This window comes from Periplaneta americana, chromosome 13 (assembly GCF_040183065.1).
Source record: "Periplaneta americana isolate PAMFEO1 chromosome 13, P.americana_PAMFEO1_priV1, whole genome shotgun sequence".
Classification (NCBI taxonomy): domain Eukaryota; kingdom Metazoa; phylum Arthropoda; class Insecta; order Blattodea; family Blattidae; genus Periplaneta; species Periplaneta americana.
This window is the reverse complement of record NC_091129.1, coordinates 86591965-86601945: the sequence shown is the minus strand read 5'-3', so window position 1 is coordinate 86601945 and position 9981 is coordinate 86591965.

Sequence of the window (9981 nt, the reverse complement as noted above, 5' to 3'; positions counted from 1 at the left end):
TCCCCGTCTTGTTGGTAAACAACAGTGTCTACGATACCATCTTGTTCTAATTGTGGCTGCAGAAACTCTGTCAGCATATCTAAGTAACAGGCACCAGTAACGCATATGCACGCTTTTCAAGGTGAACTTCAGCACCTTGAACACTGTTGATTTCGAAATTTACAATTGACGCGAAAGACAACGTAGAGATTTAGGATTCCGTTCAATTGACTCCTGTATAGCGTCAATGTCAGCTGGGCTTGTGGAATGTCGACCTGGGCGAGAATCGCCACCAACTTTGCCTGTTCGTTGAAACTTATTCAACAGCCTCCATATGGATTTATTCGTTGGACCATCCTTTCAAAATTTCCGTTGAAACTGTCGTCGCAGCTCATCGTACGGAACACCCTGTAGACGCCATGTCACAATGGCAACACGTTCAACAATAGACAACATTGTACTTAGTGGTCAACCTATACTTACTTACTTAGTTACTTACTTATTTACTTACTGGCTTTTAAGGGACCCGGAGGTTCATTGCTGCCCTCACATAAGTCCCCCATCGGTCCCTATCTTGAGCAAGATTAATCCATTCTCTATCATCATATCCCACCTCCCTCATATCCATTTTAATATTATCTTCCCACCTACGTGTTTTATCTATCATGATGTGATCTAACTGGTTATGTGTCAATCCATCTGGAGAAGTCCAAGTATATTTATGCATATCCTTATGGGGGAATGTTGTACTTTCGACAATTAAATTTTTTGATGTGGCAAAGTTGACTAACCTAACTCCATTGTCATTACTAGTTATGTGTAGGCTCTCTTTTCCAATAGTCGGTTTAAAAATATCCTCCCGTCCTGCTTTAGCATAGACTAGTGGTCAAACTATAACAAAAATATTCGTAAGTAACGTAATCACGAAATAGTTACTTATTTTATGGACACTCTATATATTAGGATGCAGAATTTAACTCTAAAGAATCATTTTGTTGTGTTAAGTGAGTAAGAATAATATAATTTTTAGTTAAAAATTGAAAAAATTAAAATTCTGTACAAAACAATTAAGGAATTAAGAACACATTTTTAGCTTCAGAATACTATGCAATTAAAGAAATAATATTTCTGAATAGTTAATTTTCTATTTTTAATGTTCCTTTGCTCCTAAAACTAAAGGAAAAAGGTATTTTAGAAACAACTTCAAATTAACGTAGGCCTATCTCTGAAAATATTGAGAAACGGACCCATGTTTATATGACATTTTTTTGCTCAGAATGTCTTGGGAAATAAGCTCCGTTAGTGGTGGTAACTCCTCCTGAATCACACTGTATATGAAAAATGATAAAATGTGACACAGGACTATCAGTTTATCACTTACCACCATTGAGAATTTTTTAATGCCTCAATACTGATGTTCATAAATCCGAGTAAAACAAATGCCAAATGTAACCTATACCTGCGATGTAATATGTGTATATAATAAATGTATAACTGTTATTATTGTGTGCTGTACGATGCTGTTTTGTTCTTACCTCGTAAATGGAAAGGATCTTGAGTTCATAGAACACGGATAGGTAGGAGCTGCATGTGAACACTGCCACGATCACCATGGTGACGACCTGCAGCCACATCATGGTTCCGTTCATGTAAATTTCCGTAGGCCGTCCCAGCATGGAGACTCCAGAGAGCAAGCTTGAAAGGTTTTTCAATTAAATTAAACAAAGTAACTTCCTGTTCTATTCTATGTACAACACCAGTTAATATTTGCGTTGCGGTAGAAGCAAGGGAAAACATTTCATATAATACATCCATATCACGAGACCAATAAATAAATACGAATGCTTGAAATTTTTTTTTTGTCCAATGGCAGAGTCCTTAATTTGCCGTTATTCGCCCTTACTCTACGAGCGTGCCTCATAGATATCAAAAGAGCGTATTCCGAATCTCAGCGCTGAGCAATATGACGGCATGACGGTGTTCCGAATTTCAACGATGATGTCACTGATGCTCCACCGGTGTCGCACCGGTTCCATCTGCTTGCAGAGGTGGTGGGAGTCTCCATCAGCCGCCATCAGCGAATCTGATTTGTTCTTGTATAGGGCGGGAATTAGCAGACGAATGACATCGTTCACTGTTGTGTCATGGCGGTGTGTTCTGTTTTAGTTCTGCTGTATTGTTTGTAAGGAGCATAACGTAAAAACAATATGTTAATTACCTATGAGCGAACATATCAACGGACCAGTTATTACTACTGGTTCAAGAAATAAATTGTTTATGCTCTCTTTTCTTTGAACGAGATGACAGTACGGAAATTTTTGGCAAAATCTTGCTAGCGTAGCACTGACAACAACTTCTACAGCCGCCATGATAGCCATCGAACCTTCCAGCAGTTTTGTTCCTATTTTTCTGCAGCGTGACGTCATTGTTGTCCACCGATCCGGTGAGATTCGGAATACGCTGATTGTGTCGAGAAGCGTATACAACTTAGTTCGTCAGAATCTACCCAGAGCGCACCATCGGCAGTGGATCCATATTACAGTCGTAATAGATGATTATGACAAGGGAGAATTGTATACTAAGTATGTCACCCTATAGAATACCACACATTTTACAGCACTGTATAGCTACAGGAAGAAGAAATATTCGCCGTCCTCTGAAAGGTGGAAGGATTCTTCTCCTCTTGAAGTGGAATCAGACTTATAGCCAAATTACAGAAAATAAAATAAGAACAAGATATCTAGCCGTGATGTTAGTGAAAACAAATTGATTGTGATTATTAATTAAATATTTTCGGATAAAATTTATAACCAATTTCTTGCACATGAATTTAAAAATTTTAAAATTCTATGGATTAATAGAAAAAATAGTTTAGCATAATGATAGTACGATTATACAAATTGAAGAGTTCAAGTATTCTGTTGCTCTGTACGGAACTATAAAATGAATGAATGAGGAAATGTTATGAAAACAAAGTAGAATAAATTGAGGAGCATAGTATCATAGTTAGACAAATCCATTTTTTTCGACTTCGAGATATCAATTGTTTCTTATAGAATTTTGTATGCTAAATACGATTTTGGAACTGTTTAGGTTAAAAAACGGATAGAAAGCGAAAATGGCACTTAATTGTAAGCTTTAGAATCAAAATATAGACAATTCCACAGTGGCTTGGTTTCAAATTAGGACAATTCCTTCAGCAGCCAATGAGAAGCCCACATTCGTATCACCTTTTCCTATCACGCATCGCGAATCCAACATGGCTCATTGTTTATATATGCGGTTTGTGGATGAATAAAACTTACTGTTTTCCGTAAATTTTCTTTGTAAAATTATGTTAGGCTACATCGTTATTTCAATAAGTATATGGAAGTTAATGTCAAAGAAGTTCCTCAAAAGGAAGCGAGGAAGCTTCGTTCGGTTTCAAAAACAGACAACTGCACTTTAAATGTATCTTCATTTGGTTTCAAAAACAGACAACTCCATGACTTATTTTCAAAGATGGACAACTCCACTTTTTAAACTTAAATTGCGACCTCAATATTAATTTTAATCACATTTTGAGACTGAAAAAATGTTTCTACGATCCACGAGAACGTTTAAAAAAATGTACGTATGACAGTGACATTCGTTTCCGAGGACCTACTTTTTCGCCTCTCCTGTAAAAAAAAAAGCAAAAGTGGAGTTGTCCAATTTTGATACCAAGCTCCTTAATTGTTTTATAAGAAAGCATTGTAATAAATCGATGTCAGAAGATATTCAAATAAGCTTCTGCAATATACTCCCAAAATCAACGCCACTATCTGGTTTGAGACGAGGAGTTTATTTCAACAAGAAAAAAAAGGTTTGAGACAGCACAGATGAGATTAATCTGATCTCTGGTAAATTTCAGATTGTTGAATGAAATAAAGTTCACTGATATATGAGAAAGATGGAAAGTAAGAAATATCATGGAAAATATAAAAAGCAATAAAAACATTTGCCAAAAACAGTCAAGAAGAATGCCCCCGGAATGTCTATCTACGAAAGCATGTTTTTATGACCCTGCTGGTAAACAGAATAGAGACCACTCAAGAAAGAGATATTAGAAGGTACAGACTGAGAATATGAAACAATGGTTCATGCTTGACTGAGAAGACGAAGAAGTAGAAGAAGAAGAAGAAGAAGAAGAAGAAGAAGAAGAAGAAGAAACCTAGTTAATTCCTGTCGAAGAAAATAGTGTACCTACAGGAACTGTGTAGTTATAAAGTGTTGTATTTTAAGAGAACAGGATAGTGATTTGAGGTGAAAAACCCGATTTTTGTTTTGTGTTTCAAAGAAAAAATACAAAATTTGCTCCTTAAAGCAATACATGTTGTGGAGTTATCTCTGTAGATAAGCCCTTTAAATGGTTTCTTCAATACTACTACGTACGGAACTACTATATAATATATGGCGCCACATATAATTCACACATTCTCTCTCTTTTTTAAAACCATAGTCCCGTAACTTAGGTTTTTTAAACTTAAGCCATTTTTCTCTGAAATTACTGAATCTATTTAGGTATATGTTATTTTATAGTGTTTTCTGCAGCCTGTGTTCTACAAAGTAGATCTACAGACTTATGGGTATAACACACATAAGATAAAAAAAAGAAAATATAATACGGATTGAGAAAATGGCAAAAATTGTGAAATAAATATATATTTTTTTCTATTTACTAAGGATGAAATGCGCATTTAACTAAATATTGCTTTAGAATTTACAATATATATTACATGATAACTAAAAAAATTCAAGGAATATGAACGATATTGTAGCAGATAATGTGAACTTGATAATAATTAGTTGACTTTTATACCATTGAATTCAGAATGATGTATTGTACACGTATGGAAATTTTTTCCACTCTGAGCACTAAAACCCCTGAAATATTGAACTAAACCTGAGATGCAAAAGCGCCTGCATTGCGTGCTCATACTGTAAGCAATACAAATCCAATAACGTTCACTTTCCAGCAAAATATATATACAATCATCGCTCTTAAGGAAAGTTATGCTGGTTCTTGAAAACACGCAGTGCAGGCGCTTTGACATCCCTGAACTAAACTTTTGTACAGAAATTCTTTAATCGTACAGGAATCGCTACCCAGTTTCCTTAAATTCAAACGAAGGTAGTTGAATCTTAATTCAACACAAAGTATCTGGAAGCCTGTCCATCGATCGATAAAGAGGGCTGAGAACTTAAAATTATATATTTTGCCATGTTATTTCAATAACTTATTATATAACGTAGCTATCTCACATTAGATCTTCGTTAACAGTAATAATAATAATAATAATAATAATAATAATAATAGATTTAACTTGACTAACCCTTAAGTAGTCGCGTGAAACAAATGGACACAGCTAGTCGCGTAGGGTTTGTTTTGACCCCCAAACAAAATCTAAAAAAAGGCCCTTAATTAATTTTTAGTAAATCATTTTACTCATAGTATTAGTTTATAAGCGTGTTAAATATTTCTACTCTAAAAAAACACAAAACTTTAAGAGGAATTACACAGAAAATAACACAAATGCAAATCCTGCAAAATGTTCATAGATGTTAGTCGAGTAAAACATGAATTTACATTATATAAATTATTAAGCTAGTCTCGTTCAAATAAGGTAATAAAGATTTAATTAAATTCAAGATTAATAACCTTTGTGGAGGAATTTACTCATTTTCTTCATTTTCCCTATCTTCTAGACACACTACGTTTTTCATATATTAGCTTTGGGTACACATACGTTTCCTGGATGCGACACAAAAATTGCTTCTTTTATTGTGTTTGTTTCTCGGAAATAACACTACATCTTGCACGTCGGAGATTCTCCTCTATTTCTTTCGTCTGTGTGTGAGTGTGTGCGTGCGTGCGCGGGGGAGTGTTTCGAGTTTAGCAATTGTAGCAGCACTAGCCCGAAGATGTCTTGGAATGTGGCTAGTCATTGCTCTATTCGCTATTTGTTGTTTGGCCAAATCACAGCCAATTTCTCTCTCTCTCTCTCTCTCTCTCTCTCTCTCTATATATATATATATATATATATATATATATATATATCGTAAAATTTGTAGTGTGACAGATGTGAATAAATATGGCTTAGGCATTGGTGTAATTCGTTACTTTTTCTATCTGAAAGAAACTCGGGTTACCTGAATTAGGCCTGTTCAAAATAATGAATAAATTAAATAATTAATTAAGTAGGCTATAAAAAAACAAAAGGACATAAAATAAAATATATTCTCACTCATAAGTATGCAGATGAAGGCTTTAGAACTCTCTCAGCTGAAAATCTGATCGCCAACAAAAAGTTACACTATTAGTCGCGTGGGGGTTAGTCTGACCCAGTGACAAATCAACACGTCCTAACTCACCCAAGGTAACTGTTAGACTAACAACAATGACAAGTATGGATCTACATATGCCGATCACATAACCAATGCTAACCATACATACAATAACATAAATGATGACATGGAAATCCTACACATACAACCCATGAACTAAAAACTCAACACACTAGAACAATACGAAATATACAAACACACTAAAACACACCCCAATCAAATTCTCAACACACAGATCAATTTCAGTACACATACACTATTTGACTCCACACTTCAACAACTTTCAATAATCAAACACACCCACATAACAGGCAGAGAAGTTCGAAATGACGCCGAGATCTAGTAGGCTCTGAGGATGGTGCGTGAAGCACTGAAACAGCTGTAAGCCGCACAAATCTTACCTAATTAACACGAGTAAGTCCGCTAGTTAACCAATTAATCATATTATTTGTGTTTAGTGATTTGTTTTAATAAAAAAAATACAGTTGTATGTATGTATGTATGTATGTATGTATGTATGTATGTATTTACACTGCAAGTGGGCAAGCACCCGGTGGCAGTGGTATACACAATATAAACAATACACAATAAAATTTACAGTACACAATGCAATTTTACAATACACATACCATTTTATACACAATACAATTTAACACAATAATAATAAAACATAAATAAAATACCTAATTTTACAATACAACCTACATAATTATGCATAGGCCGTACATAAGTTTCAATAGTCTTTCACTTTACTCTCATCTCACTCCCTCTAGTGGCACTATGACGCATTTCACTGACACTTTAGCACACATTTCACTGACACTCTGTAACACATTTCACTGACACTATAGGACACATTTCATTGACGCTATAAATTATCACTGATCGGAACTGTTCACTGCACTGTAAAACCATAACTTCACTGACTCACCTCGCTTCACTGATACAACAGTTCAAATAAGTCAAATAATTGCATCCTTATGCATACTTATAAACAGAACTACATTTAAACTAAACATTTATAGTCTAAGGCCCTCTTACACGCTATTTTTAAATAATTTACAATTCAAACCAAGGAAGTAACTCGTCAGGCTAGATAAATACATGTCACCTTAAAAAATTAAATGTTAAATGTCACCTTAATTTTAATTTGCACTTGATACACAACTTTTTAAGTTATTCTTGAATCTCCTTAAGGAAGGACAGCCCTCAAAGACCGCTGCAGGTAGGTCATTCCAATCATTTATAGTTCTATTTAAAAATGAGAATTTACCTACATCCGTTTTCTGTTTCCTAGGCCTACATTTGATTTTAAAATCATGATCGTTCCTACCATAGTACGTTGGCTTTTCTAACCGAGCCGTTATGTCTACCCATGCTTTCTGACCTAGATGTGCTCTATATAATGATGTTAATGTAGTTTTCCTACGTCTGTTTTCCAAAGTTTCCCATCTAAGTTCTTTTATCGTATCGTTTCCATCTTCTCTTTTACCTTTAACAAATTTAGCTGCCCTATACTGGATTCTTTCTAAGGAATTTATCTGATATATTCTATAGGGATCCCAACACGTAGTTCCATATTCCATTAACGGTCGCAATAACGTTAGATAAGCTATTTCCCTCGATTTGGGGCTAGCCTTTCTCAAGATTCTCATAATAAAGTGAAGTGCCCTCCATGCTTTACCCGTAACATTATCAACATGCTCTCCCCAAGAACGTTTGGAGTTTAAATACACTCCTAGGTACTTACAACATTGTTCTTGTGGAATTACAACACCACTGAATTCGTAATTAAGACTAGTTTCCTCTCGGGTTTTACAAAATGTTATAGATTTACTTTTAGAACCATTTATTTTCACCCTATGCATTAACTCCCAGTTATAAATTTTATTCAAGTCTGTTTGAATAGCATCTACATCTGAATTACTTCTAATCTTTCTATAGATAATGCAGTCGTCTGAAAATAGCCTCACATTTGATGTAATATTCTGGCATAAGTCATTTACTTATATTATAAAGAGTAATGGACCCAGAACGCTGCCCTGTGGCACCCCTGAACTTATATTTCCTATTTCCGATATTTCATGACCTACTCTAACTCTCTGGGTTCTACCTTTTAAGAATTCTTGGATCCATAGCACCACTCTTTTATCTATTCCTAGCCTACTTAACTTATAACCTACTTAACTTACCTAGCCTACTTAACTTATGTTTATTTAATTTTGTTCGGACCGTCAGTGTTGCCACATTAGGAAGTCCTCACGAACTTTCGTTTTCAGTGAATATTCGAACCAAAAATTAATGTATTATTTGTGTTGTGTGATGTGCTCTAATAAATAAAATCACCACAGTTTTTAATTTAATTCAGTTATGAGCAAGTGAGAGAGAAATTAGCCTCACTTGGCTGCGGTTTCAACATTTGGCACCATAAAATACGAACATTTTTTTATATACACCGGTGTCTATTCAATTATCCGGCAAAATCTTGTATCCGGAACTAGCCAGGTCCCTTTGGTGCCGGTTAAGAAGGATTCTACTGTAACTAAATAAAGAAATAAATAAGTAAAGGACAAATAAATAATTGAGGTCTTTTGAAACAAAATTTTTATTATTTTCTGAATGTAAACAAGAAACACACATATAATAATGATAAATTATATAATTTATATTTAGATAATCGACTACACGAAAGTTATTTGATCACTCCAATTCGTATATACAGGGTTAGTTAAAAATCTAGCACCACCTAAATAACTTTTGAAGCATGTGGTTCAGTGACATTAAACTTGGTGTGTGGGGATAACCATATAGCCTACTAACAACTCAGTAATGATATTACCAAGTTTTTGCTACTTCTGGTTTAAATGGAAAACCCAATATATATATGCTCATTAAGATCTTTTCAAAAAGTACCCTCACTTGATTGTTCTGTACTTGATAGGAAACTCGCCAATATTTGACGTAATAGAAGGATTCACTGACTGTGAATTAAACCTGCATTCATTTAATGTCGATAGTATAAAAAGAATCCGTAAGCGTACTAAGGAGATTTGTCATCAAATATCTCTAGATATTTGGATTACAAATATAATAATGTTCTTTGCTGTGCATCAAATATTCCAGGATACAGAATCCCTTCACCCAAGCAATATGGACAAACTTAAAAACAGGCTGTTATTCATGTACAATACACGAAATCTTCGAAGATTGGGAAATTTTTTACATCATGTTATTAACCTGATTACCTCTAATACTGTTCACGTATGCCGTTTACTCCCTGTATAATCATTTCCATTTGCATTATAAATGTATGTTAATGCAAACGACGAACGTAATAAAACATGGGATGGCATAATGTCTTCTTTACTTCAGTTGAATATGTTACCAAGAAGAGAAAGCATTTTATTACACCTGAGAGAACATCTTGATGAGAGTATTAAGAAAATTGTCTCATATATCCTCATTATACATATACGTATTTATGTATTTAGCATTAATACGACGTTTTGAAGCAAATTTTTAAAAATATAAATCTACATTAGTCATGATTACAGGGAATATGAGACCTTTATGTTAATTTGTGCGAAATAATTGTGTTTTAATTTCTCCTCTTCTTGGATTGGGATTTTTTTCCTT